Genomic DNA, 6,000 nt, shown 5'->3' with positions numbered 1-6,000 from the left:
GGGAACATCAGGAACATGCTCGGATCTGAGGGCTGCTGCAGCGTTAGAGGGAAAATGATTTTGACACGTGACTTTTTAAATCTTCCCTATTCCAAAGAAAGGGGCCCTGTTAGTTAAATCTATAAACCAGACTTTCACCTGGTTTTTCTTCTCCAGCAAATCCTGCCTGCTCGATCCAGACAATAAACTATTCTTCATGTAAATATCACATCTGATCTGTCAGGGCTTGGGACCTGCTACCCGAGAGGTCACATCTCTTGCTATGTGATAGCGCTGTAGTCACAATCAGCTAGCAGTCACTGTGGCTTAAACAAAGATATTCTCAGCAACAGAACATTTTTGTCTGCTTTATCCGACCCACTATGAAGTTGATAGTCATCAGGATACAACACAAACATGTGTTGCTTTTCAGGCTTTTTCTACAGGGTCAGTTAGTCAGAATATAAGTGGACTGGAAAGCTGTGATCCATTTATGGCAAGAGATAACATTTCAGGATGAAAAGGATTAATACTTTTAAATTAATTGTCTATTTGCCTCTTCATGTGCCTAAAACATATCCATTATTGTCCAAACTAGGATATAACAGACAAAACCATCTTCTAACATCATGGTGGAGATCAGCTTAATCCTTTGTCTGTTCCCTCCCCCAGCTCAAACTCTCATCTTCGTCCTAATTATAATAGCATTTGAAATTATCATGGTTTAAAAAAAGATGCCAGCTTATATAATATTCTTATTGCTTATTAATGATTTCAGAAGGGAGAGCAAGTTGCCTTGCATTCTGGGAATTATGCAAACTAAGGCTGAGCCATACTTTGCTGGGCTCCACCAGTTTCTTATTTGGAAGCCTGATGCGTGAGGATTACCGTGTAATAACAGATGTTAAGGCTTTTAGTGAATGACAGGCCTGCCGCACATACTTGAACAAGGAGACATGACAGGCGTCACATTTCATAGTGATTAGCCTTGGGCACTTTTCAGAGGCAGAAGACTCGAGGCGAAGTGACTTTAACCGCCCTGCAAGTGTGATAATCCCCAAGACGGCACAGCCTGAAGAGTTTGATTGCTGTTCGGCATGGGAGCTTATGAATAATAATAAAGAAAACATCAGACTGGATATCGGTGACATGGTTACACGGCACTGACAGCCAGAAAGACAGTCTACTTGGATATGAAGTCCTTAAGTCCATTACTTAATCTAAAGTTACTTATACCCTGTCCTCTAAACATCACCTCCTCTATAGAGCTATAATCTGTGAAAGACACTGAAGAACTGAATTTGAGATTTAGTATGTGTCTTTCAATTTTCTGTGTTTGTCACTGTGGTATCTTTCTGTTGGAGAATACGGGGTAGAGTAGGAGGGAACGTGAATGGGAGCAGGAGCTCTGTATTCATGTTATAAACCGCTGCATTTTTATTGAAAAATGAGCTTCAATATAAGGTGACACCATCAGTCTCTGATACTAAGAGACTATTAAAAGACTAATGAAGTTGCTTGCCCCCATGCTTACAGAGAAACACCTGCACCCTGCAAGTCCCAAAAATGAAAGAGCTCAGTATGTATAATTTAAGTAAATTAATTAAATAAAATTATTTTTAAATTATTTTGTTAATGTCTGTGATCTGACTCACAGATGTTGATCTTACAATACTGGGTAACATCATCATAATAGAGAAATAATAGAGAGTATATATGCTTTTTCAAGCAATAGGTTTATCTATGTAGCAATATACATAAAAATGTTGAGCGCTGAAGTTGAATGTATGTTTTAGAGGAATCAAATAAACACTCAAAATCATCATCTTACACTTTTTTAAAATCCTACATCTTACAAAAAAGAACTTCATAATTATTGCTTAAATAGCTGTCCCTCTGTGTGCCACAAACAAAGCTGAGGGAGTTTTGTTTTGGCCAAGTGGCTGGAGTGGGGACAGGGAAGGAGAAGAGACAGAACAAGTTAAAAGAATCAATCCATCTCCTGGAGACAAACCATCACATGTAGAAAATTTCCCATGTCAGCATATTTAGAAATAAATGGGGATGTCATGCAGACAGTGCTGGACATTAAGTTACGATGCTGGGATGTCCTCTGCCAGCCCTGCTATTTCATCAGCAGTGCCCCACCCTGCTATTTACCCTGAGAAGTCCCTTAGGCGCCCATTATAGTATCAACAAAGAGGAGCCATGCTGTGCAAAAACACTGGCTCCGGTGACACTACAGGATGAAAATCTTGCTACCTCTACACGTCCTACACAGAGGGAAGAAAAGCCCACACTTAACTGGCTCCAGCTTAGTTTCTTGACCCATAAGCAGGTACTAGTTTTAAGCTACGCAGTTCACAACATCGATTCTTGATGCATCTCACGTTCTGTCTCTACACCATCTTGTACCTTGCTGGCTGGAAGGGTGGTGCTTGGCTTGGCACGGAGACACAGGCAGCCTGGGGTGCTGACATACAACAGCCATATGTTGAAATGTGGGGAAAAGTGAGCTCCCTTAGGAAAGATGGAAAATGAAACCAGATGCCACCAGTACTGAGAGAGAGAAGAAACCAGATCTGATCCTTTAGATGACTTGATGGAAGCTGCTCATGTTCAGAGGCAGTAGGACCAAATTCAGCTCTAATTAAGTCACTAATGTTACAGCAGGATAAACATGATCTTTCAAGCATCACAGGTATGAAACAGGGACAGAGAAGGTCACATAGCAACAACTGCTTGAGTTCCAGCATAAGCATTATGGAATTTTCCTGAGGTGGCCTGAGGGACATGCCCTAGGTCAACTGCCCCCAAATCATCTCACTGTGGCAGACGCCATCAAGCACTGCAAGAAGGTTGCTATGTACATCACCAGGAGCTTTAGCTTGGGACCAACCAGCAGCAGGCAGAAGTCATCTCAAGTGCCAGCTCAAACCCCCATGCTCTCAGGGCAACTGAAGGAATCAGCCTAGCAAATGCAGCAAGATATTTTTTAGTTTGCTTCTGTTTTCATGGTGCGCATAGCTGGGAAACATGATAAATATTTACAGTCTCTTTGACTCAGGTGCAAGCATATCTTTAGGAAAAAAAAAATTGAACAAAATAAAAGCAAAAAGCTCCAGCAAGCTTCCCAAAATAGGTCAGATGCTTCCAGTGCTTTTTGCTGTCTTCAATCTATAACAACCACTGCCTCTGGAAATCTGTTTGCGCTTACTGGTCTTTGTGAGCACCCCCAGTCAGCACAGCAGAAATAGAGTCATTGTTGATTCTCCCTACCCAAATCTGCACTCATACGCTGCACCCTGCTCTGCTTTTGAGGGGCTTTCACTTACTGTGTTGGGCAGTGGGATGCTGCAGCTAGAACTGGATCTAGGCAAGAACAGACGGGTGGGGAGGTCTCTGTCGGAGCAGGTCAGTCAAAGAGTTGAGACCCATATGCCTCAACTAGGCAGTGACTGACATACTCTTTGCACCAAGCTGACACCAGTACAAGCTGAGACCCTGCAGCTGCCAAGGGGAGCCCTGGCCGTACCCCACCGAGCAGCTCCACTGCAGCCCGCCTCCTCGCCTGCACGCGTTGCTGCTGCCCTGCCGGAGCCAGGCAGCAGGCACGGATTATATAAGGTTGCTCCAGGATGCCTGTCCTCTCACCTCAGCACCACAGCTGCTGAGTGATGGAGGCACTGGAAAATGTTTTTCATTGCCTCCCTCATTAGGGAGACAAGTGCTCTGCGGAAGACATCGCTGATCCTATGCTGCTCTAGGCTGCTGGAGTTAAACATAAAGCCATGTAGAGAAAGGATTGTTCAGTATATGGCAACATAAGCAGATACATTTTACTGTAAAATAGGACCCTGGCTTAATCTGCACATGGGAATTCAGGGGAAAGAAAAAGCAGAGAGCAAAGATCTGCAAGACGAACAACACTAGACACATCATTTTTGTTTCAGAGTAGCCTCTACACCAACTCATATGTGAAGGTCGCTCAGGGTAGGCTCTGTTTATGCCGTAAGAGCTTCTACTATCTCAATTATTGTATTATTTAAGTGCATAATAACTCAATAATTTATTTGTAGCACTCCTTGAAGTAGAAAAATATTATCCTCATTTTGCGAATGTGAAACTGAGGCCTAGAGAGCTTAAGGGCCAGGCTTTTATGCATATGAAGGTGCCCAACTTCCACTGGAATCGAAGGAAGTTATGCACTTAAATATTTTGAGGATTTTTAATTAACAACAGAAATCAGTGGGGCAGTTAGGAATTTCAGGTCTCAGGCTAAACAATCTACTAATCTTACATAATTGAAAGTGCTCTGCCCTTGTAAAAATCATAAAATTGTTTTCTTTTTCACCTTAATTCAAGTATCTCAACATAGTCTCCACTCTTTGACAGACACTTCTACTGTCTGTGCTTACCCACACTGGTAAGCACTGGTTACTAGAGTCATGGGTTGTTTTTTCTTTTTTTCAAAAGCTTCCTTCCCAGACAGGCAAGCTCAAGGGTTTGTTTTGTTGTTGTCATTATTGTTGTTTGTTTGTTTCTAATACTTTCCCTTTGGTTTACCTGTGGTTGTTCCACAGGTTTCTGGAAATTTACTGAGGAAAAGTCTTGCAGCAGCATCAATGACAACCAGCCTCACAAACTGCATTTTCTATTTAAGTGCCATTCAGCACAGAACAAAACACTGAGTCCTGTCTCACTAGCAGGCTCTGAGATCTATTATTTCTGAAAATACTGGTCTCAAGTGCGGGCTGGAAAGTCAGTAAGACTCTCTGAGGCCATTCTTAAGTTTATGGCAGTCTTTGTCATAACATTAAGGAATGGTGTACGCCTCCCTATAGGTGGCAAGAAGTTAAAATCCCACTAATGCTATTGGATTCTTTGTGAAGGAACAATTTTTCAATTACACATACTCATTACCCTTTATCTTCAAAGACCAGAACAAAGAATAATTAATCCATCTTAACATCCCCGTTAAGGAGGTATTAAATACGGGTTTTTTACACAGCAGATTACATAGTAACTTATGTGGCCTGCTGTTCAGTCTGTGTTCCCTAATGCAGAAAGGAAAGCAAAGAGAGAATCCTGAACTATCTGAACTAATATTCTAGTTTTTGCCTTAATTCAATTAACTAGTTTGGAAACAGCTGTTTGCTTCTTGCAGCAGCTTGCTGCAAATGAAAAGTGTGCTGCCTACACACCTCATATATAGAAGCAAACTATATTTGCTGCTATATACTTGCAAACTATATATTTTACTATATTTGATAATTAACAACATTCAAGTGGGCATTTTACTAATTTTTAACATGTATCTATGAGTAAAGTATTTGCAATTATTCCCATTGCAGAGCTGGAGAAAATGAAGCTCAGAAGTTTAGGGCCAGCTTCTCACTTGGCACAAAGCCTTTTTGCACTGCTCTTCTCTAACACAGGTTTTTGCTGCACAGGAAGAGAAGACTCCTGATTCTGTGTTCATTCTACACAGCACGTGCCAAACTCATAGACATTTATGCCCTTTACCAGATCTTAAACTTCAGCTTCAGTCTTCCAAAGTGGCTTCCAATTTTCGATATCTTAATGGAAGCTCACCTTACGACACTTGCGATGTCTCTCAGAGCACGCAGTCACTATTAATCTGAACTGAAATTTCCTGTTCCTGACTATTAAAATAAAAAAAATCAAAAGAAACGTGAATTCACTATTTTGATCTTAAGTGAGTAGTCCAAGATTACACTGCAAGCCACTGAAAGAGGCAGAAACACAATTTGCTTCAAACACATGGTTTTGCAAGACAAATATTCCACGTGGCAGTATGACAGCAAAGATGAGGGCAGTGCTGCAGGCAGCATGCGTGGCAGCTCTGGCAGACAGACCAGCAGTCTCTGGCCCGTGACAGCTTGGGTGCCCAGAAAGCTTATGATTAGTGATTACATGTTAAGGTGATAAAAAAGGATAGCTTTTATTCCTGCATGTATTGATCTGAGGGATCCTGTGCTCAAAAGGGGGGAGTAGAGA

This window comes from Gymnogyps californianus, chromosome 16, assembly GCF_018139145.2.
Source record: "Gymnogyps californianus isolate 813 chromosome 16, ASM1813914v2, whole genome shotgun sequence".
Classification (NCBI taxonomy): Eukaryota; Metazoa; Chordata; class Aves; order Accipitriformes; family Cathartidae; genus Gymnogyps; species Gymnogyps californianus.
Note: the sequence above shows the minus strand (reverse complement) of the source record.